This window comes from Nuphar pumila, chromosome 5, assembly GCF_984573655.1.
Source record: "Nuphar pumila chromosome 5, dmNupPumi1.hap1.1, whole genome shotgun sequence".
NCBI classification, from domain to species: Eukaryota; Viridiplantae; Streptophyta; class Magnoliopsida; order Nymphaeales; family Nymphaeaceae; genus Nuphar; species Nuphar pumila.
The window spans coordinates 127,455,480-127,478,483 of record NC_143253.1 but is presented as its reverse complement, the minus strand read 5'-3'; the positions used below and the strand labels follow the sequence as shown (position 1 = coordinate 127,478,483).

Genomic DNA, 23,004 nt, shown 5'->3' with positions numbered 1-23,004 from the left:
AGAGAAAGAGGGAGAGAGAGAAGGTGGCAGTAGTGGCCGGTGAACACAGATAGCGAAGGAGAGAGGGTGGCAGTGGTCGTCGATGAACACAAAAAGCCCACGCGAAACTCAAATTTTTTTAATCTCTATCCTTTTACGTACACACTTTATTTGTACACCGGAAAAATCCTTTTTTACTGGCACTAAGTAAAATAGCGTCGGTGAAAAAAGAGTTTTTTTAGCATAAGAGAGAGCCAAAGAGTGAGAAAAAAATTCTTTTTTTGAAATGCCAAATTACTGGCACACTTTTTATGTGCACAGAATTTATTTATTTTTTGGCGCACTTCTTTGTTGCGGCCGAAAAAATAATTTATACTGCTTTACTTTTTATATATGCCATAAAAGTTTAGCGCCAATATAGCTCACCTTTTCAGTGGTATTATGTAAAATAACGTTAGTGAAAATGTTCTTTTAGGGTTCGTCAAGAGGACAGGGGTTTTTCTTCTGGTGATCTCATGGTACTCGTTAAAAAGATTTAATTAAGGTACAATTGTTGATGATGATTCATTTAACAGAAGGCCATATGCCACCATTCCTGTTGATTAAGAACGTGTATTATTATATTATATTATGTGATCTTCAAGGTTCGCTTATCATATTCAAAAAGCAGTAAAAATATGTAAAAACGTGAACTGATAGGGTCGCACAATATTGTGTAATATAGTACTGTTCTTTTTTTTTAATAGAACCCATGTAAAAACTCCAGGTCCCCCTTGTCCATCAAGGAGTACACCCAGCTTCACCCACACCACAAGGCATGCACACCTGTTGGCTTTTGAACTCATGACGTTTCTTTCAACTTCATAAGTTGCTCCTAGCTACCAAATGAGCAGAGCTCTCATGGGCTTTGTTATACAGTAGCTTATTGAGATATTTCCCCAAGAAAAGAAAAAGCAACTTTTGGTTTTTTATCTTCAACTTTTTAAATTTGTATTTCCTTTTCTTGTTTTTCAATTTTTTTTAATTTTTTAATAATTTTTTTTTGAACATTTACCAAAAAAATCATGATCAATAAAATGTTATTTTTTAGCTTTTGTCACTGTCGATGCTGGGTAGATTCCTAAACATTGTTTGTCCAATTCTCACCGACATAAGATTATTAAATTGCTGATAGGTATTGAACATTAAGTCATGAAAATGTCATCCTATGGTCAGCTGTACAATTTAAGGGGTCATGTCATGATGTAAACTAAAGACAACCGAAGGAACTAATCTAAGACATTGAAATTTCAATTGAAAACTATAAATCAAAAGAAAACCAAAAAGCAGACAGGAAGACAATCTTAGGGAACAGTTTGATGAAAAAAAGCAACTGATTTTCATATGAAGATAGGGATTTATTGCTAAACAAAAACAAACATGAGAAAACATATTTCTGTCAATGAGAAAAAAATTCTCATTGACATTGTTTGTGAGAAAATGGTTCCATTCTAGCCGTCTCCCTCATGAAAACTTGTTTTCAGCTTTTTCTCTCTTTGGTTGGGGCTCACATTTGCTTGCAGACCACCATTTACATTGGTTTTTTGTTTTCTTATTTGTGAAAAGAAAAATAGAAAATTTTGAGTTGTTTCATATGATTTTATTTTTATATAACGCACCTTTTACATGAGCATTTAATTAGGGGTGTCAACGGGTAGGGTTTACCCGGACCAAACCCTATAGGGTCTCTGTATGGTGACAAATAAGAAGACCCGGGTCCGAACTCGAAGGTTCGATTAATACATGGATCCGAGTATAGTTTGTGAAATTTTATGCCAGACTCGGGCGCAACCCAAGTTTCGATTAAGACCCACAATTTTTCAATGTAAAAATGATAAAAATTATTATTTTACTGGGTATGGTCCGGGTCTGGTTCATATAGTTATTATCAGGTCCGGGTATGGTTTCTCTTATAGCAGACTGGATTAGACCCGAGCCCGAACACGATACCATACCTGAAAATTTGGTCCAAGTCTGGTTCCACTTAGGTCCAACCAAACCCAACCGGTTGACATCCCTACTTTTAATCATAGTTTAAAAACTTGCCAGATTGACCCGATGACTCTTAACTCTGTCGGGATCGATTGCCTAGTCACTGGGTCAAAATACATGTTTAACTGGCTTTAATAAAACTCGACTAAGTCATAGGCGAGTCATGAATATATATACGTATATAATATATTTTATATAGAATTATATATATTATATAAAATATAATATAAATATTATGCATATTATATATAAAATATGATTATATATGTATTAATAAAATTATACATTAAATATATTATAAAAAAATATCATATAATGTATATTATATATAATATATTGGTAAAATACTATAAAATATAGATAACTTATACATATATTTATATATTTTATATAAAATATAAAGTTAACATGACCCGGCGGAGTCACGGAATTGACCGGGCCGAGTCATGAGTCACTCAAAACTCAAAACAAGAGTGCTGAGTCACCGGGTTTCAAAACCTTGCTTCTAATGAAACGAATCATATAGATCAGGTTTAAATTCAAATTTGGTTTAAATATCAAATTAAATGAAAAATATGACAAATTTGATCCGAACGGATCGTACGAGTTGAGTGGGCATCTTTTCTTCTCATTGTTCTTCTTAGGCTCTGATTTAACTGATCTACCCTAACAATTAGCCAAAATAGTTATGAACTCATTAAAAGATCTGAATCTCTCGGATCTAATCTAAGCTCTAGAAAAAGAAAATCCATAGGAATATTTTCTAGATCTTGCGACATGAGTGCATCAAATCAACAGCCACAATCCACATCCACGTTCATTTATATTTGAAAAATAAAAAGAATGGTGCGACTTTGGAGAAAATGCCAACAATTCAAACCCTTTACGTACATCCGAGAACACATTGTAGGCTGAAAGAGGTGGTCATGTATCATTTTCCTATAGAATTTATTGTAAAATAATGCCAATAAAAACACCTAAGATCCATAAGATGTGGCAACCCTTACAGTTATTGTCTAGTATTTTAAAATCTAGCAGAGCTTTTTTTTTATTGTTTTCAAGTGTAGGTCATCTAATGTCGATGCTGCATTCTATAAAAATGAATATAGTATCTTTTAAGTAACTGATTTAAAGCATGACGCTATATACATTAAAATCATCATAAATTCATAATGCATGCGCTAATTTAACATAAAATGCAAATTGTGACTTTTTATTTATTAGGGTACCGCGTGCGCACACTTCTATGGTGTGTGTGTGTGTTTAAGATGCAACTGTCAGTTCCTATCAGTGCATCCAAATAAGTTGCATAAATGCTTACTCCAAATTGTTTGGTGGACAATTTCTTTCACTGGTTCCTGATTATGAAGTTCTACCTGTACTCTTATCTAAAGAATACCATGTACTCAATCTCAAAAAAGAAAAAAGAAACCCTCTCTAAAAATGATACCATGTTCGCAACATATGGCAATGACGAAGCTAATGGCCTCCTGAGCCACTTTAACTTTTACCCAGTTTAGTTGAAATTTTTACTCTTTCTCTCTCTTGCGTATGCATCTTAGAGACCTCCCCTTCCATCTGATCAATGTTCACTCATGGGTGGTGCCTTCTAGTTCAGCAGATCCCGGTTGAGCTCGGCTTTGTTGTTTGTTGGTATTTGTCTGTAGTTTCTTTTTCTTTAGCTTCTTATTTTTCTATTTTCTATTTCTGTTTTCTTTCTTGTTCGGTTCATGGGTTTAACATTTTATTGATCTTCATGAGTGATAATGTTGATCTCTCTCTCTCTATATATATATATATGGTTCTCTTGTATTTTTGTGTGCATTCAGTTAGAAGTTTTGTCTTTGTTGTTGTTTTTATTTTGGTTAATGGCCAAGCGTGATGATAGTGTCCAGGCCTCTCCACTTTACCAATCTCATCCGAACCTTGGAGGTTCTAATTTAAAAGAAACAAGAAGCATCGATCCCCAATATCATTGTTTCATGGCCTTCCATTCAAGATCCTAACCTAAAGATTTCTCTCATCATCTTCTTGGAAGAGTTCAAGATTCTAAGTGTCACAAACCAAGTTGTAGTCTTTAAGCAACTCAAGTTGTAGCCAAAAAGTGCGATACATATTCTTAGATATTGGGGCCTGCCGATGCTTTATCACGGTTGGGGCACGTACGGTTGGATGTTCTGTCCAATGTTGTCAGTATCGTATCCGCCCTGAATCATTGGGCCACTGTGATTCAGCTGTTTCTGCCGATACCGATACTCAATTGAACGTTTTGTACGGGCTCAAAAATAATAATAATTTATTACACGCATGTTAAAACCATTGAAATAATATTTAAAGATTATTTTTGTATTTTTTATATTTATTAAAAACTAGCCAATTCAGGCCTGCAGGGTATCTAATTTTGGTTGTGTCCTCAACCCGGAGTTTTACCTTGCAGTAATGGAGTCCATTAAATGATCCGGTTCTCTATGAGGGTTCCTTCATCATAAAAAAAGGGTAATACATATTCCTAGATTTTGGGCACTACCCTAGGAATCAGGTGAAGGTATATAATTAAATACCCAACACAAATTGAATGAAGCACAGTGGGCCATCACAATTAGGGTAAGGAATCTCTCTTTCCCCCATTCCTTGGTATGAGATCGATTCACTTGGCACCATGTAAAGTTTAGGTCCAACTTTACCTCATGCCTATGCTCATCTGCCCCCACTATCTTTATTTTTTCTCTTGTTAATTTTGTCCATGTAGGATATTGGCTTAATCTAAACATGGCAGTAGGCACTTGTGCCTTAGTCCATCATGCACGACACTGTGTTCCCCCTTGCATTAGGTAAAGTGAACAAAGCAGCAACCATCATGCCGCGGCTATGCTTTTTTTCAGCTTTTGATTGAGGCGCCAAAGCAAGCCACCAAACAAGTAACTAAGCTTAGGGGTATCAATGGGTCAGGTTTACCCACCCGAAGCAGACCCTATAGGGTTCAGGTATGGTGATAAATAAGAAGACCCAATTAAGACCCACGTCTGGACCCGAAGGTCTGATTAATACATAAACCCAGGTATAGTTTGTAAAATTTTATACCAGACCTAGACTCTACCCGAGTTTCGATTAAAACCCACAATATTTCAATGTAAAAATGATAAAAAAAATATGGTTTTACCAGGTATGGCTAGGGTCTGGTTCATGTAGTTCTTTTTGGTTCGGGTATGGTTTTTCTTATGGTGGGTCCAATTAGAACTGGGTCTGGATCCGATACCATACCCAAAAATCAGGGCCAAGTCTATTTTCACCTGGGTCCGAACTAAACCCAACCCGCTGACACCCCTAACTAAGCTGTTACCTATTCATCTGAGAACCACAGACTAATGTATATGGTACATCAGAGTCACTAGAATATGAGAACTGAAAATATGAGAACTAATATGTAAACCATGACTTTCATAGACTTTTTGTTCTTTTCTCTTGAATCTAACAGTATAGATGTAATCTACATGCTTGGTTTTACAAGAACCCCATCTTGAATCAGTAAACTAAATTTTTTAAGGCTATAAAATCAATGGCTCATAATCATCATAAATATTCAAGCATTCAAACATCACATTTTTTCATCCAAAATATACTATCCAAACAGTTGATTCTTAGCACATCCACATAGTTGGATTTACAAAAAAACATGTTGGAAATGCCCATATTTCTAGTTCTCATATTTCAGTTCTTATATTCTAGCTATCCTGGTACATCACATTCATTCATTTACCATCCATGTAACTGTATTGATACTATGAAAGGTGTTTTCATGCAAAGGGGTGTAATAGGATTAAATCAAAGAGAATCCCCAACATTCAAAGATTCCATGTGGCATGGATGGCTGCAGCAGCATAGCATCAAATAAGCTTTCCCAGTTATTGTTCTCCTTTCTCTGGGAAACTAGCTAATACCATTTCCTTGTAAATGACATGTCAAAAATGAGAAAGAAGAGAAACTGAAGAAAGAAAGACCGATTGAAGAAAGCAACATCCTGTAAAAAGACTTATCCCAAAGAACAGTTGTTCTCGCCCTTCCCGTTAGACGAGCCACTCCCTCTGTTTATCCTCCCCTGTATGGAGAGAGGTTTCAGTTTCAAGGTTCTTCACGTTCTGGGGATGAGAAACAGAGTTTGTGACAAGGAGTATTGGCTTAGCTATGTTTCTCCTTCCAATGACTTACAAAGCCGTGCAGGGAAGGAGGATCCAAGCTCTTGCGATCATATACTCGTAGTATTACAAAGTTCTCATCAAGCTGGGATACTTGAGAGATCGTCAATTCTTAAAGACGTATAAATGAACAACTCCGTAGCCTACTGAATTATTCTTTTATACGTCAATGTGAGGGACTTAGTAGCTCTTTAGCGACGGGAAAGAAAAAGATTTGAAGAGAGATTTTGCCGACAAGGATGAAGGTGTCTGTCGATGATCTATCGTTAACTCTACAAAGCGGCAAGATCATTTAGACCATCTTCAACGAGTCCTCACCGCGTCAGTTGCTTTTTACATAATCACCTAATGAGGGACCTTTTCCCACGTTTCTTACTCCAAGTTTTTTTATGTTTTATGCTGACCTTTTATGCATTGGCAAATTGGCAACAACTGGAGACAATGCCACAAAGTAGTAGCATTAGTTGGCCAAATTGAAGAAAACTAACTTATCTTTTTATGGTGGGATTTTGGTTAAACTGTTAGAAATAGAATTACCACTGGTTATTATTTTTGGTATTCATTATGATGAAACGATGAACAGATCAGTGATACATGAAAATGAGACAACTTTTGATAATCTCATGAATTTTTTACTACTCTCTAGGTAAAAAAAAATTATTATTTACTTATGGAAGCATATACTTTATCTGAAACAAACATTTTGGGGCTTTATTTTATTCTCCATTATTCTATGACAAAAGATCATTGCAAACCACTCCATGTCGTCACAATATCCACAGGAGACTGTTGATAATTTCATGATAGTCTTAAACAGAAAAATTAGACTATAGCTCCATAGAAATTGAAATACAGTTAATAAAACCCAAATAATGATTTTTTTGTTAATGTTTTATTTATTTAATTAAAAAGGAAATAGCAAAGGAAAATTATCAATATTTACTAGAAACCGTACGGAACTAATGATGGTTTCAGTAGTTGAACTTTTATTATCAAGCAAGCTATCAGCAACAAGTCACCGATATTATGCTTTCAAACGTGAGTTTTGTTTTCATATAAGATATCAAAACTAGTGGTGTCAACTGGTCTGGTTTACCCGGACCAAACCCTATAGGGTTCGGGTATGGTGTTAAATAAGAAGACCTGAGTCTGGACCCAAAGGTCCGATTAATACATGGATCCGAGTATAGCTTGTGAAAATTTATACCAGGCCCAGGCCCGACCCGAGTTTCAATTAAGACCCACAATGTTTTAATATAAAATGATAAAAATATTATTTTACTGGGTCTGGTTCATGTAGTTCTTATCGAGTCTAGGTATGATTTCTCTTATAGTGGACATGATTAGACCTAGGTCAGACCCAATACCATACCCGAAATCCAGTCCAAGTCTAGTTCTACCTGGGTCCGAACCAAACCAGACCGGTTGACACCCCTAATCAAAACCCATGATTCTCTTTAATTACTTAAAATTCAGTTCCCTACCTTGGGGAATTTTGTCATGACTAAGCCTAAGCCAACCTTAGTGTGAGTTAAGCGAGTTTGGATCGGGTGCAATATGCTTAATGCACAAAAATTTGTGCATTAAGCATCCCATCACCCTCCATCAGGTCATGGGTCCCACACCTGACAGGCCTCAGATGCTTAATGCAGTGCAATCATATTGCACCTGATCTTTTCACGAGTTAAGCACCACTGATGTGGTTCAAACTTTCTGATCAATTGTTCCCTTTATTTATATTCAGATATCCATATTTTAAGGAGGAAGGTGGTGAAGAGGAAAGCTACTGATTTCACTCTCCCAACAAGGACGAAATCAATCTTTCCAAATGGGCCAGCAAAGCCCACTCATACCAACGTTAGCACCTGCAATGCTGACGAAAAAGAGGTGAGTGTGAAATGCACCCATGTTACTAAAATCCAAGGTGCTTGATGCAATCACAACCATTATGTGTTTCCTTTACCTAAAGGAAAAATACATAATAAAAAACTAGAGGGGTTAGGTGTACAACTTGTATTTGTTTAGTGGGGGTGTCCATTCAGAGCCCTTCATTAGTAGGGCCCCCATTGGAGTGGCAGCATGCAATTTCATTCTCATTCTCATGTTAAGGGATCTTGTCAAGACCAATGTTGTCATTAACGGTGTGTATTGGCCGATACTTATCCTATCAGCAGAAAATCGATACGATATTAGCCTGAATCAGCTATTTTTTTACTAAATGTAAAAAAACTTAAATTTAAATTTTTTAATATTATTTTAATGGTTGTAACAACTTCGCCTGTGTATAACTGTTTAGTTATACACTGCCGGTCCCAAGCCCGGATAAAGGAGGAGGGTTGCGGTAGGCCTGTGACAGCCAGCATAAAAACTTTGTCATATCCTATGAAAATGAACCAATATGAGAATTTCGTTGGGGCGTTCCCTACTGAGCGACGCGTTGTACTCTCTAGGCCCGGAGGCAGTGATAAATGGGCAAGGGTTGCTAGGTCGTCGCCCAGAAGCGACGCGTCACACCGGCGCCCGGGTGTGGTGTCAAATAGGCAAGGGTTCCCTCACTTTGTTGGACGGGTGGGGGTAAAGAAGTTAGTCCAAGACCATAAAATTAGGTTAGCCACTTGGAACATAGGGTCTTTAACTGGTAAGTTGGTAGAATTAGTAGATGTTATGTGTAGGAGAAAGATTAATATTTTATGTCTTCAAGAGACCAAATGGGTAGGTGAGAAAGCTAAAGTGATAGAACCTCGGGGATATAAGATTTGGTATACAGGAATAAATAGGAATAGGAATGGAGTAGGGATTGTTATGAGTCGTCAGTTTATAGATAATGTAGTTGAGGTTCGTAGGAAGGGTGATAGAATTTTACTTATTAAATTAGTATTAGGTACAGATATTATTAATATTATTAGTGTTTATGCACCTCAAGTAGGTTTAGATGATTCCATTAAGCATCAATTTTGGGAAGATTTAGATGGAGTAGTACAAGGGATATCTTATGAAGAAAAGCTTTTCATCGGCGGTGACCTTAATGGACATGTAGGCATTAGTAGGGATGGATTTGAGAGTATACATGGAGGCTATGGTATAGGAGAAAGAAATGAAAGTGGAGAAAGGATTTTAGATTTTTGTTTGTCCTATGATATGATCTTAGCAAACACTTGGTTTAGGAAGAGGGAGTCTCACCTAGTAACATTTAAAAGTGGGGTTAATACGAGTCAGATAGATTTTTTCCTACTTAGAAAGAGAGATAGGGGTTGTTGCATCGATTGTAAGGTTATACCGGGAGAAAGTGTAGCTACACAACATAGAGTCTTAATTTTAGATCTTAGAATTAGACAATGCCTCAAAAGGGATAGACATAAGATAGATCCTAGAATTAAGTGGTGGGCACTGAAAGGAGCTAAACAAGGAATGTTTGTAGAACAGGTAGTTAAGGAAGTTGATTGGTGTCTCGAGGAGGATTCAGAATCAATGTGGAATAAGATAGCGGGTGGCATGAGAAAAGTGGCTAAGGAGGTATTGGGTGAGTCTAAAGGCGGTGCACCACTAGGTAAGGATACATCATGGTGGAACGAGGATGTCAAAGTAGTTATTAAGGTTAAAAGAGAGTGTTATAGAAATCTAAGTAAGAGTTGTGATAATGAGAATTTGGAGAAGTATATGATAGCAAAGAAGGAAGCTAAAAAAGTTATTCGAAACGCGAGGGCTAAGGTATATAAGGAGGTTTATGACAAGTTGGATACCAAAGAAGGCGAGAAGGATATTTATAGGCTTGCTAAGATGAGAGATAGGAAATCGAAGGATTTGGGTATGGTTAGATGTATCAAAGATGAAACGCAAAGGGTTTTAGTCAAAGATGAGGAGATTAAGGAGAGATGGAAAGATTATTTTGATAAGCTATTTAATGATAGTCATGCTCAAGATCTTGGAGACATCTCTATTCCTTTTCATGAGATAAATCGTGACTTCATGCGCAAGATTCAAAAGAAAGAAATTGCAGAGGCTTTGAAGAAAATGAAATCAAGAAGGGCAGTTGGCCCAGATGGTATACCTATCGAGGCTTGGAAATGCTTGGGAGAGAAAGGTTTAGAATGGTTGACAAATCTTTTTAACTTGATTTGGCGAACAAATAAGATGCCTAATGAGTGGAGGAAGAGTACTTTGGTGCCTTTATATAAGAATAAGGGTGATATACAAGATTGCACAAACTATCGTGGTATAAAACTCATGAGTCATACTATGAAACTTTGGGAGAGGGTGATTGAGTCTAGGTTGAGGAAGGTTGTCATGATATCGGAGAATCAGTTTGGTTTTATGCCTGGAAGATCAACTATGGAAGTTATACATCTTCTTAGACAACTTATTGAAAGATATAGAGAGAGGAACAAAGATTTGCATATGGTTTTTATTGATTTAGAAAAGGCATACGATAGAGTACCTAGGGACGTTCTTTGGTGGACAATGATGAAGAAAGGTGTTTCTCTCAAGTACATTAGTATAATTAAAGATATGTATGAAGGAGTAGTAACCAATGTCCGCACTTGTGGAGGGGTGACAACCAATTTTCCGATAACGGTTGGGTTACATCAAGGATCTGCTTTAAGCCCTTTCCTATTTGCGATAGTGATGGATGAGCTTACGAGATCAATTCAAGAAAATGTACCGTGGTGTATGTTGTTTGCTGATGATATTGTTTTGATTGATGAGTCTAGAGTTGGGGTTAATGCTAAGTTAGAATTATGGAGACAGACATTGGAAGCTAGAGGTTTTAAGTTGAGTAAGAGTAAGACGAAATATATGGAATGTCGGTTTAGTAAGCAACAAAGTAGTGATGGGAGTGTAGTGAAGCTCGGTGAGCAAGAAATACCGGTGAATGATTATTTCAAATATTTGGGATCCATCATTCAAAAGTATGGAGAAATTGATGGGGATGTAAATCATAGGATAAAGGTTGGGTGGATGAAATGGAAAAGTGCAACTGGAGTGCTGTGCGATCGTAGAATGCCATTGCGGTTGAAGGGAAAGTTTTATAGGACGACTATTAGACCCGCTTTACTATATGGTTCGGAATGTTGGGCTGCCAAGAGACATCATATTCAAAAAATGAGTGTAGCTGAGATGCGGATGCTTAGATGGATGTGTGGAAATACAATAAAAGATAAGATTCGGAACGAGGAGATACGTAAGAAGGTAGGTGTTGCACCCATTGAAAATAAGATGCGAGAGAATCGTTTACGGTGGTTTGGACATATTCGGCGAAGGCCTAATGATGCTCCAGTTAGAAGGTTGGAGAAATGGGAAAATATATTAGTTAAAAGAGGTCGGGGTAGGCCTAGGAAGACTTGGATGGAGATGATAGGAAAAGATATGAATGCTTTGAACCTCACCGAGGACATGACATTGGATAGAAATGATTGGAGGAAAAGGATTCATGTGGAAGACCCCAAATGAATTTCTTTTTTGGTTCATATCGCTGACCCCAATGGTTTTGGGATGAAGGCGTAGTTGTTGTTGTATTTTAATGGTTGTAACACTTGTCTCATTCTGCTTGACACAATATTTTTTAAATTATTTTTTAACCGAATTCAAAATGATTCATTTGAGAATCGATATCGGCTTCACCTGAATCGTTGGCCAAACTATTCAAGGCTGATACGGATACTGACAACATTGGTCAAGACACCATAGTACATCCCCTTCCCAAGCCCTTGTATGGGATATGAAGGCACTAATATGCATGTTCAAAAGCACATAAAAAATAAAATTTTCACTAGTTCTTATTTTTATATTTTTTTGAAAGGCAAGCTAGGGTTAGGCAGACCCCACCAGTTAACACACCCCGTTGGTAACTACTTCTCGTTCTTACTGTATATCTTAACTTGCCTTCTTGCTCATGAGGGCTCTGCTCATTTGATAAGAGTAATGAATGTTGGATCATTTTTCGGATCACACAGTTTCACAATCGTCATCATGACATAAAACACGATATAAATCAGGAAATACAATAGTGTAAATAACATGATGAACAAATGATCGAAACAACAACAGGGAGCAGGCATGTCGGTTTCCGCATACAACCAAAATCCAGACGACAGCATAAGAGCAAACATATGCAAAGAACATAAAGAAAACAACAGAAACATGTTTAGATTATGTAACAGGCTAAGGCGTACGAAAGTACTCCCCTTAGAGAAGATTTGCCCCTACATACAGTGCAAATCAGGGTCCGACGTCCTTCCCCCAGGATACAATAGCCACGACGAACCGAACGGTGCACTCCAGCGGAGCGTCCTTCGAAAACAACCTCCACGAACCAAATGTTGCAGAACACCCCTTTCGGGATAACTCAGGAAAGAGAAAAAGAGAGCAACAGGGGAGATGGGAAATCGCAGAGCTCTTCTTCAGAAAACCAGAGCGTCTCAGATCTCTCAGATTGATCTGTAACCCCACCCTCACCATGCTTTTATAACCCACGAACGGTTACAAAGCGTGGAAGGACCCGTTACGGATTCTGAGGAGATGTGATCCGTTAACGGACTTCGAAAGATCGAGATCCATTACGAAATCCGAAAAGCCATAACGAGCATGGACAACAAGGAGTTGTGACCCGTTATCATTTCCCATAACCCGTAACAAAATCCAAATATCCAAAGAAACTTTGGGTAAAAAGGTACTTTTGTCTTGATTGGATATGGCCCTAAAGGGCCAATTACCCGAACCCGACTCCACACGGCACGGCGGGCGGGCGCGCGTGTGTGTGGTGGTCATCTCACCCTCTTGTTCTCAGGAACAAGTGTATGAGTTTACATGTGGCTTATAAAGCCCTCAACAAACTCAAGCACAAGCAATATGGGACTATTTCACCTCATCAAGAACACTTCCTCTAAAAAACCCATGTTTCTCCTTTGAATTCTCTCTATCTTCCTTCTTACACCTAACAATGAATGCCATCAAGTTGACAAGACGGTACAAGTTCAAAACATACGGGTACGTGTGTCCTTTGTGATGAGGCAAAAGCCAGGTGTATTCCCTGGTCTGAACAGAGAACCTAGGGTTTTACACCAATGAACTCGATGAGAAAAACAGTTTTTCAACCATTATCCAAACAAAAAAAGTAAGAAGTATTCACTATAGGTTATAAATGAAATGTAGTAAGGAGATTTATAGAGAAGCAAATGAGCTCGTACATGGGAAACCAAAGGATAGAAAGGGTGGGCGTGGGGGGTTAACAAAAGATAAAAAGCACATGATTAAAAAAAGGAAAAATAAATAGATAAATGATGTTTTAAGATAAAGAGAAATTGCGCACATATTTGCCCGCAAGGGCTCAGCTCATGGTGACTTATATATGAATGTCACCAAGTTAGAAACCGATGGGTGGTGTCTCTTATCCCAAGGTTAAAGTTGGGTGCACTTCTCGTGGGTAAGGGGGGCTCAAGGGTTTTACCAACTGGACGTCAGCCAATGTGTGGTCGGGGATTGGGGTTTCTTCCCTTGGACTATCCAAAAAAAAAGTAGTGCATATATTTAAAGATTCGGGTTTAGATTAGTGTAATCGAGCCATTTGACCAACAACCCACTACACTTATCATGATTGGCATATCTAAGCTGCCTTTGGTATTTGACTGTTGACTTGAGGCACAAACAGAGAGATAGAGAGAGAGAACATATGAAATTCCAAGTTTGAATATCACTTTGTTTATGGTAGCTCCAAATGTGTTTGAGTCTAGTCAAACCAAACTGAGGGTGTTCAAGCTTGGCTCATTTTTGGTGTTGATTCAAGCTGATCTTCAGCTCATGAAAATCCCAAGCTAAATGAGCCAAGCACAAGCAAGATCATATATATATATATGTGTGTGTGTGTGTGTGTGTGTGTGTGTGTGTGTGTGTGTGTGTTCCTTAGCCCCCCTTTTTTGTTTGGTCTCGTTGGCTGATGTCTTCTTTAAAATCGTTGTAATTTTGAAAAGATTTTTATATGAAAAGCATGTGAAAACGAGACATCAAATAATAAAAACCGGTTCTCACTAGTGGATGAGACCGAGTCGAACTCAGGGAACTAGAATATATCGTATTCAAGTACACAATTCTAAACTATTCTTTATTGCCAAATTATTGAAATGTAAAAATGTTCAGAAAAGGTAAAAACAACTAACTATTACAACAAATGAATACCCTTCGCAGAGGGCGTAAAGTGCAATATTTACAAACCCAATTAAATTCCTAAATCTAAACTAAAAAGTAAAAAGACTTTATTCTTCGTACTTCGTGTCACGTAATCGCTTCCGCTCCACTCCTGTGCTATCCTGCACAATTCAAAGGAACACGAGCAGTACCAGAGATAAAAGGAAAACTATACTAAACTAACTAATGCTAAAAATACAAAAAAAATTAAGCAAGAAATCTAAATAACAAAATGCACTTGATTTCTAATTAAATCTAACTAACTAATTACCAACTACAAACTAATTAACAATGCTAATTATCCAACTAACAACTAATTACAACTCAATTAACTAGTATCTAACAATAAAGTAAACTAATCATTTAACTAATAGTAGAATACTCTAATTAGCATAGGAAAGCAAAACAGAAAATTAATGAAGGAAAAATCATGCAATTAATGAATAACAAAGACAAGAATTTCAACCTGAAAAAAATTGAACACACATGAATTCGGTATTAAAAAAAACAAGAAAACAACAGGTGAAAACTAAAAAAATGAATGCAAAACAGAAATTCAACTGATCGAATGCTATATGCATAAACAGGAAAATTGCATAACTAAAGAAAAGCAGAAAATGATTTTTAGTAAATGAACAAACAGGGAAAACAAAGAACAGAAAAACAAAGAAATGAAAGAATCAAAAATTTAATGTGATTATGAAATGAAAATGCTATGCTGTAACAAACAAATAGAACAATGAATGAATCAACGAAAACTAACTAAAGAATCAACTAAAGAATAGCAGATCGGACAATGAAAAACAAAAATCTGAAACAACAACGATCTATATAATTTTTTTTTTAGTTTTTCTGAAACAAACACCTCACGACAGAATCGATTGAAAAGAATGTGGAAAAAGAAGAAGAAGAATGTGGAAGAATAAATGCTGAAGATGTAGATTAGAAGAAGAAGAAGAATAAGAAGTGGAAGAAGATGAAATCAGAAGAAGAGGAGAACAGATCGGCTGAAGAAGTGGAAGAAGAAAAATCAGAGGAATAAGATGAAGAGGAGGAAGAAGTAGAAGAAGAAGAAGTTCTGAACTTACCGTAACTGGAGAGAATCGGGGGAAGAAATGGCGGTCATCCACCGTGCGCCGTCGCCGGACTGAAGAGTCACCACCACCACCGGCTGGAATATCATTAGAGGAAAAGGGAGAAGGGGAAGGTAGGGTAAGGAAGGGCCGGTGATGGTGGAGAAGGGTGAGAAGATAGGGAAGAGAAGGAAAAGAGGGGAAAAAGGGAAATGGTTCAGGCGTACAGGGGAGGCGCCCGATTTTTCCTGTGTTTGGGGTTTTTAAAAGTAACGAACCGGCTGGAACCGGTTTGAAACAAATGCAAACTGGTTCAAGCCGGTTTGTTTATTTATTTTTTTTAAAAGCAAACCGGGTGAACCGGTTTGTGTTTATTTTTGCAATTTTCAAAAATCAAAAACTATATAAAATTTTCAAAGATTTAAAAACAAAACTTATTTATGAAGAACTAAAAAAAAACTATTCTAAAAATTTTTTCTCTTTAAAAAAAAAACAAACACTTAAAATGAAAAAAATATTTTTCTATATTATTATTTTTTTATTTCATTTTTAATTGCAAACTAAAACTAAACTACTATGAATATAACAAAAACTAAAATATGTATAAAAATGCAAAAAATAAAACTATTTTCATGCATTTTCTATTTTTAAATCATTTTAGCACATTTACTCAAAAACTAACATAAAATTGGGTTTTTGAAACATTATTTCATAAAATCATGCATATTTAAATGTTAATAAACCCTGAATTATATGCATGATCATTGGCCTTTTCAAAAATCATAGTTTCAAGTATTTTTTATCACGTCTAACGCCGTAGATATGGTCTATATGTTTTGTTTAGTGAAAATCGGCTTTTGGATCGCCCAAATCTAACCTGTATACATGTTTTTTTGGTGATCCAAAATCAATGGCTATGAAGGTACCAGTTTTCCTAGGTCAAAAAAACATATTTTTTTCTTCAAAGAAAACATGATCCAAGAGTCTGTTCTCACTAAATCATGCATGTTAAACACGTCTAACGGTTTAGACCCACCACAAAACACTTAAAACCTATGGTGCAGAAAACTTATTTTTTGCAGGACAAACACTTCAACCATCTTAGTTCTATAATATAAAATTTATATAAAATATATTTATCAATAATAAACGGGCGCCAAGACAAACATTGGTTGTTCATGCTTAAGCTTGTCGAGCCTATTTCATTAGTTCAAAGCTAAACATGAGCCAAGCCACCAGCGACTCATCTCGTTTCCTTGCCCTACTTACATGCTAGAAGAATGAAAACAAAAGCTTAGTCGGACGACGTTGGCCGAGAATTTTAGTATTAACACTCTAAAAAGAAATTGTTTTCTTCCAAATCCGTCCTTCTACTATTTGTCGTGTTATACCATAAGAATAATTCATCAAGGCTAGCAAACAATCTCTTAAAAAAGGATCCTTTTATTTTTTTCGGAAAACAAGAATGACATGCATTTTTACTCTTTATCGTACCCTTCGGGTCTCTCTCTGGATTGTTGGTGGCCATTGAAAATTTCACAAAATTTCTTTAACTTTTAAATTCTGAAATATCATGACTATCACGGGCTTACTTTTTTCAATAAGCCAGTGTGGTGCGACGGTCCTTCCTTACCGCCGCAAGCCTTTCTATCGCTCTGTTGCATGAGCATAGAATGCTTCGCAAACCCGCGATGCGCCAAGCTGCCCAAGCTGGTCAGCCTAACGGCCAAAGGTGGTGTACCAACATGTTTCCATGTACTGAATCATTTTCATTGGCCCTGGGCACCATCCTGTGTGCAATTGCCTAGAGAAAGCTGATCAAGCGTATTTCTAAATGCGCATTCAATGTAATTCATGCCGCTTAGTGCATAGTCATCTCATACTAACTATCACTTCCAAAAGAGGCACAAAATTTGTCTTAGCCTTGCGTGTCATGAAGCGTATTGCAACTCCATGCACACAATATAGCAAAACCTCACCACTGAAGGAACAAGACCTTGCGGCCCCCAGTATAAAGACCAGTTGATGATTGAATACCGTAGTGAAGAGCATCACCAAGACTCATTCACTGATGCCTAGGCATTCACTCGCCTAGCCCCGAGTCACCATACTCGGTTAGAACCACCTAAGGTATTTCTTGAGGGAATTAACTCTAACTCACACGCACTCCCATGCATCCAACTGTTACGTGTGAAAAACTCTTGCAAGCCGAGAGGTCCTTAACTAAATCTCCAAAGGCAACATCCTCTGATCCGCTGACACTCCTTAACCGAACAACGCTTCATGTTTGTGTCGTCACACAGTGATGCACTAACGATGATACTGATGCCTATCGCATGTCGTGCTATCACCACACGTCACCGATCAAATGAATGCATACCGCGCGTTCCTACACTCGATGCATTTTTCACTCAATAGAGCTCTGCACTGCACATGCCTCATTCTGAAAGATCGGTCGGGACATTCTCCCACACCCAAAATCATTGTCGTCCTCAACAATGCTAGTGCAGGTAAGAACATAGTCTTCACTGATATGTCAGTTTTCCTTTGTACTTATCTTTGGTTTACTCTTTTTCTTCAGCCTACTCAACTTGTTCTGGTTTACATCTTCCATCACCGCAACCTTTAACGTGCTAAGTCACATACCTTTAACGCATCTTCGATCACTTAAACAACGATCTTCTGCTTTATCAACATCGAGCATTCTCTGTTCATGAGACCCTAGTGCAGTCTCAAATACAAATGGGTCATCTTCGCCCGCACTACAAACTTGTTGTCTTTATGCTCATGGCTGGGGTGCCTTTCAAGCTCAGCAAGAGCAATTTCAAGTCCTTCGTAGTCCTTGCAGAGAAAGATGATCACCAATGCATGTCGCAGGGATATCAACTCCCTTAAGCACCAACTTATGATTTTTCACTGATCCAAACTATTTCTCAAGTGGGGGATGTTTGCTTATGTATCATCCTAATGCGGTCCTTCAAAGCATCATCCTGGGCACTCATCTTCATAAGAGCACTTTGTCTTAATGTTGCACTCCCCTTCCAAAGCCAGCACATTGTACTCTCTCTCAGAGTCAGCAAAACGTTCTCGCAGAAACCAACGAGCCACGAACAACAACTTTTTTCTACACGTGCAATCCATTGAAGATCTTCCTACTCAAGAAACCAAAACAACGAGCATTCTGCTCAACGTGGGCACTCCGCTAACCCAGAATCTTGGGAGAGAATCTAAAAGTTTAGTCGAGTCTCCCATACCCAAATGTGCAAATCCATTCAGCCCAATGCACAAGGTAAACGTCACGCTCTACCTGTGAGCCTAGCGCACAACTAGTAGAAATCTTTGGCTTGTCTACGTTCTTGTGAACACCCCAAATTTTTCAAAGTTTTGTAAAAATGACCCTTTTGCCCCTAACCCCGTTTTCTGAGAAAATCAAGTCATTTCTTCGGATTCTCTGAATTAAATTCCATAAAACTATATTCAAAATCAACTTCAGATCCGAATCCAGTACTTTAAATCCATATTTTCTCAAAATCCAGATCAAAACCCATTTCTGAAGAAATTTCCTCAAAATAGCTTTTAAAAATTCTCAGAAAATCCCTTTTTTGTAAATATTTTTATAAAAACACAAAAATTAGTTTTGACCTTTTGGTTTCTCGTAAAAATCTAGGATTTTTATTTTAAAAAATACAAAAAAATTGAAAAATACACCAAAAACCAAAACAAATTGGAAAATTTTTGAGAAGGAGCAAATAAGTTTAAACTTTTAAATTAATTTTGCTAAAAACCTCGGGAGCCCCCCTCTTTGTAAAATCTCGAAAAAGCAAAGGGGCCCCTCTGCAATTTTGTCTTTTAGGGTTTTAAAAATCCTTCGTAAGAAAAGGAAGAAGGCGAAAAAATCGCCCTCTCACCTCTTTCCCCTTTTTGCAGAACCACCGGAAATCCTTCCTCAATTGCCCTCCATTTCCCCCCTCGATCCTCCACCTTCGATTTCCAACGACCCTTTTCACGAACCTTCTTCATCCTCCTTAAAAGGGCACTCAAGGAAACCCTAAAGGCCATCCGTTTCCACCCTTCCCCCTCTCTCTTTCCTTCAGAAGAATCGTTTCTTCACCCCAACATCCATTCTTTACTTCTCCACTCCACCATCCATCATTCGCCGAGGATCGAACTCCACCATCGGATTCCCCCATTACATCTTATTTCCCTTGGAGAAGTCTCTTTTCTCCTCTCACTCTCGACCGAGTGAAGAAGACTCTGTGGAAAGTAGAAGCAAGCCAGTCTTCCCCCATTATCATTCTGCCTGAAAGGAAGTCTGTAGCAGAGCTCCCCTCTCCTTCAAAATCCCTGTGAAATTCATGGAAGGTCATCTCACGGCTGATGTCTTGGGCAATTTTATGAAGGCCCAGATCATTATACAGGTTTCATCATTATGTTCCAGCATAAGCAAAGAGGTTTCATACATGGGGGCGCGTCAATGGAAGTTTGAACTTGTCAAGAGCAATTGGTGATATGGAATTCAAGCAGAATAATTTTTTATCAGCCGATAAAAATTTCTTTTACAACCAATCCTGATATAAACACTGTTGAGCTTTGTGATGATGATGATTTTGTTGTGTTAGCATGTGATGGCATTTGGGATTGCATGTCAAGCCAACAACTGGTGGATTTCATCCATATAAACATGGATCCCACTCTCTCGGTTGTTTGTGAAAGAGTACTCGATCGGTGTTTGGCACCAACAGCTAGCGGTGAAGGGTGTGACAACATGACAATGATTATTGTGCAGTTCAAGAAGCCCATATGTCCTACTGCAAGGGCTGAGGTTTCTTCCCAGTTCGAGTGAGACCAAGCCATTAAAGTTATGCTCATAAGCAGTAGCGGCTGACTCTACACTGGTCCAACTTTTGTTAAAAAGGCTGTTCTCCTGACGTCTTCATTACTATAACTAATGCATATAGTACTCTATGGTATGACTGAAGCAACGATCTGTCTGAGTCAAAGGAGTACGTCTTCTCAAAGTTAAGAGGTACCCATATTGAGTGTGAAGCTTTTTTTTTGGGGGCCTTTTCAGGCCTGAATCAAGAATCATCCAGCCATCATCATCATCAGCCACATTGCATCCATGCACATTGCTGCCATACCCCATTTCCATCATGTGCTTTCATTAAGTTATACAGTAACTCATCGCCATTTTCACCTCATTGCACTGTGAGCACTCCAACATCTATTTTAGCAGCATTTTTTATCATAGTAGCATTCACCTGTGGATTATCTCACTGACTCATGCCATCTCTTCATCAGTTGTTTTCTATTAGGAGGGATACATGATTAGGATGGGTTAGCGGCAGTTTTTCTGCCCCGTTAGTTTGTGCAGAAGTCTCCTTAGCAATTGTTCACATGTATTCAGGAAGGAGAAGATAAAAGAAAAAAAAAAGAAAAAAAGAGAACCTGGATCCTGGTTACATTTCCTGCAGTAGCATCCTTTATATTCTTTTATCAGTTAATCATTTTAGAAAAATTGACTGAAAACATGAAATATAGAAGTTGGCTTGCACTTAATTCTGCTTCATTTACATTTGTTATGTAAAGATGTAATATTTTCTTTTTTGCTTCAATCGTTTTGTTGAAAGTATTTAGCAAGCATGATCCCTTTACATACACTGAGGTTTCACACTGTCAAAAGGGGCACCTTGGATCCTCATTGGTCAAAACCCCTTCTTGTAGTAGCTTTGATTCCCTGTAAATAGGCAGTCAAGATGGTAATTTATCACCTTTAAGTAAATGGTTCAGGATGATGAGCTACATTTTTTTTTTTATCATTATGATACCTTAAGGCAGCAATACAACCCTCTTATGGTTTGATGACACCACATTCACAGCACCCATTGTATGTCATCTTCCCCACATGATTGGTGTTTTCCTTAATACCTACAGCATGCTGACTGTAACCACTTACTATAACTTTCTGCATCACTCTATTATCTCACTATTGTGATGTTGTTTACGGTAGCAAAGGTATGCCCTGTTGAAATACAGCAGGCTCAATTCCACTATAGCCACTATACTCTTCACAGACATCCATAGCAGTTTGAGACTGCTGTAACATTCCACCATCCTGTCTATAGCCACCCTGTGACTATGTCCCTGCAGTCAGTCCCTTACCTACAGCCACTCATCATGTCATCCCATTTTCAGCTGTACTGTACTCTGTTCCATAGCATTTGCAGCATTCACATACTTATCACTCTTTATCACTTCCTGTTTTTAACTTACCTATACCACCATGTTTTACTCACAGCAGCAACCCAGCATAATTTCCATTCTTAGCACTCACTGCACCATTACCCTCTGCATTACCTCATAACCTTTAGACTTCCAGCCTAGATGGTTACCATTCACCTTAAATGTCATTATAGCCCATTTCCAGTTATCTCATTTTCCAAAGTTCGATATGTCATAACACATGCAGGGGATGTCATAATTATATGTTTTGGGTCTTGATTGGTAATGCAACCTTATATTATTTCTAGATAGTAGGTTCATGTGCATTGTAACCTCCTCCTCATTTCTAAATGTCTTCCATAAACATGATTAACACTTGTACTTTTTCATCATCTTTGTCAAGTACTAACCCTGTTTTGCAGGAAATATGTGGATAAAGTCATCATTTGAAGTTGTAAAATTAAATTCATATGTTGTAATAGCTAGATTTGAATGAAAATTTACATTTCCTGCTTTAGGTAGAATGAATGAGTATCGTAAAAACATGAATTGCTTGTTTTTCATGCATTTTTGCCTTTATTTCTCAAATTCTCATAAATGGCAACACGAATGGCACGTGCACCATTTCGTAGGAGGTAATTGATACTAAGTTGATGATCCACATCAATGGCCATAGTCAGGGTGTGGACAAAACTTAGCATTTTTATCTTTTACAAAATAACACCGAATCCATTTTCAAAATTCATCATATTTTCCTTAAATATTTTCTTCTTTTATCAGATTTTAACTTAAAATTAACTCAAAATATATACCAATGGCCATAGTCAGGGTATATTGAGAGTTAATTTCATTTTAAATTCTGTAAAAGCACCAAAAATGCATTTTATTCTTCACTTGAATTTAAATGTAGTTATTACATAATACATTCAATGACCATAGTCAGGAATGTATTATGTCTTCAACTTCATTTTAATTCATTTAAAGAATGGGATAGCTTTTTCCAAAATTCCAAATTCAAAAATCTTTAAATTCATCTCATCATTTAGGGTAGAATTGCATCATTTTTCAAAATTCTTTTTCAAAAACCCAAGTGATTTTGAACCTCTTTCTTCAAATTTCTATTTCAAATTCCAAGTTTATCTCAATTTCAAAGTCCAATTTGACTTTGGAATTTCAGAATCATTTCATATTCAAACTTCAAAATTCCAACTCAATTCAAAATTCAATTTCAAAGTTCAATTTAACTTTGAAGTTTCTGATTCATCTTCAAATTCAAAAATAAATTTTTATCTTCTTATCTTCAAATTCAAAAATCACAAGTTTGAGAT

At 37.3% G+C, this 23,004-nt stretch overlaps 1 pseudogene; it reads right to left on the bottom strand.

The window, feature by feature from the left end:
* Positions 1-23,004, bottom strand: part of LOC149838621 (putative ribose-5-phosphate isomerase 3, chloroplastic) — a 35,444-nt pseudogene that overhangs the window by 736 nt on the left and 11,704 nt on the right.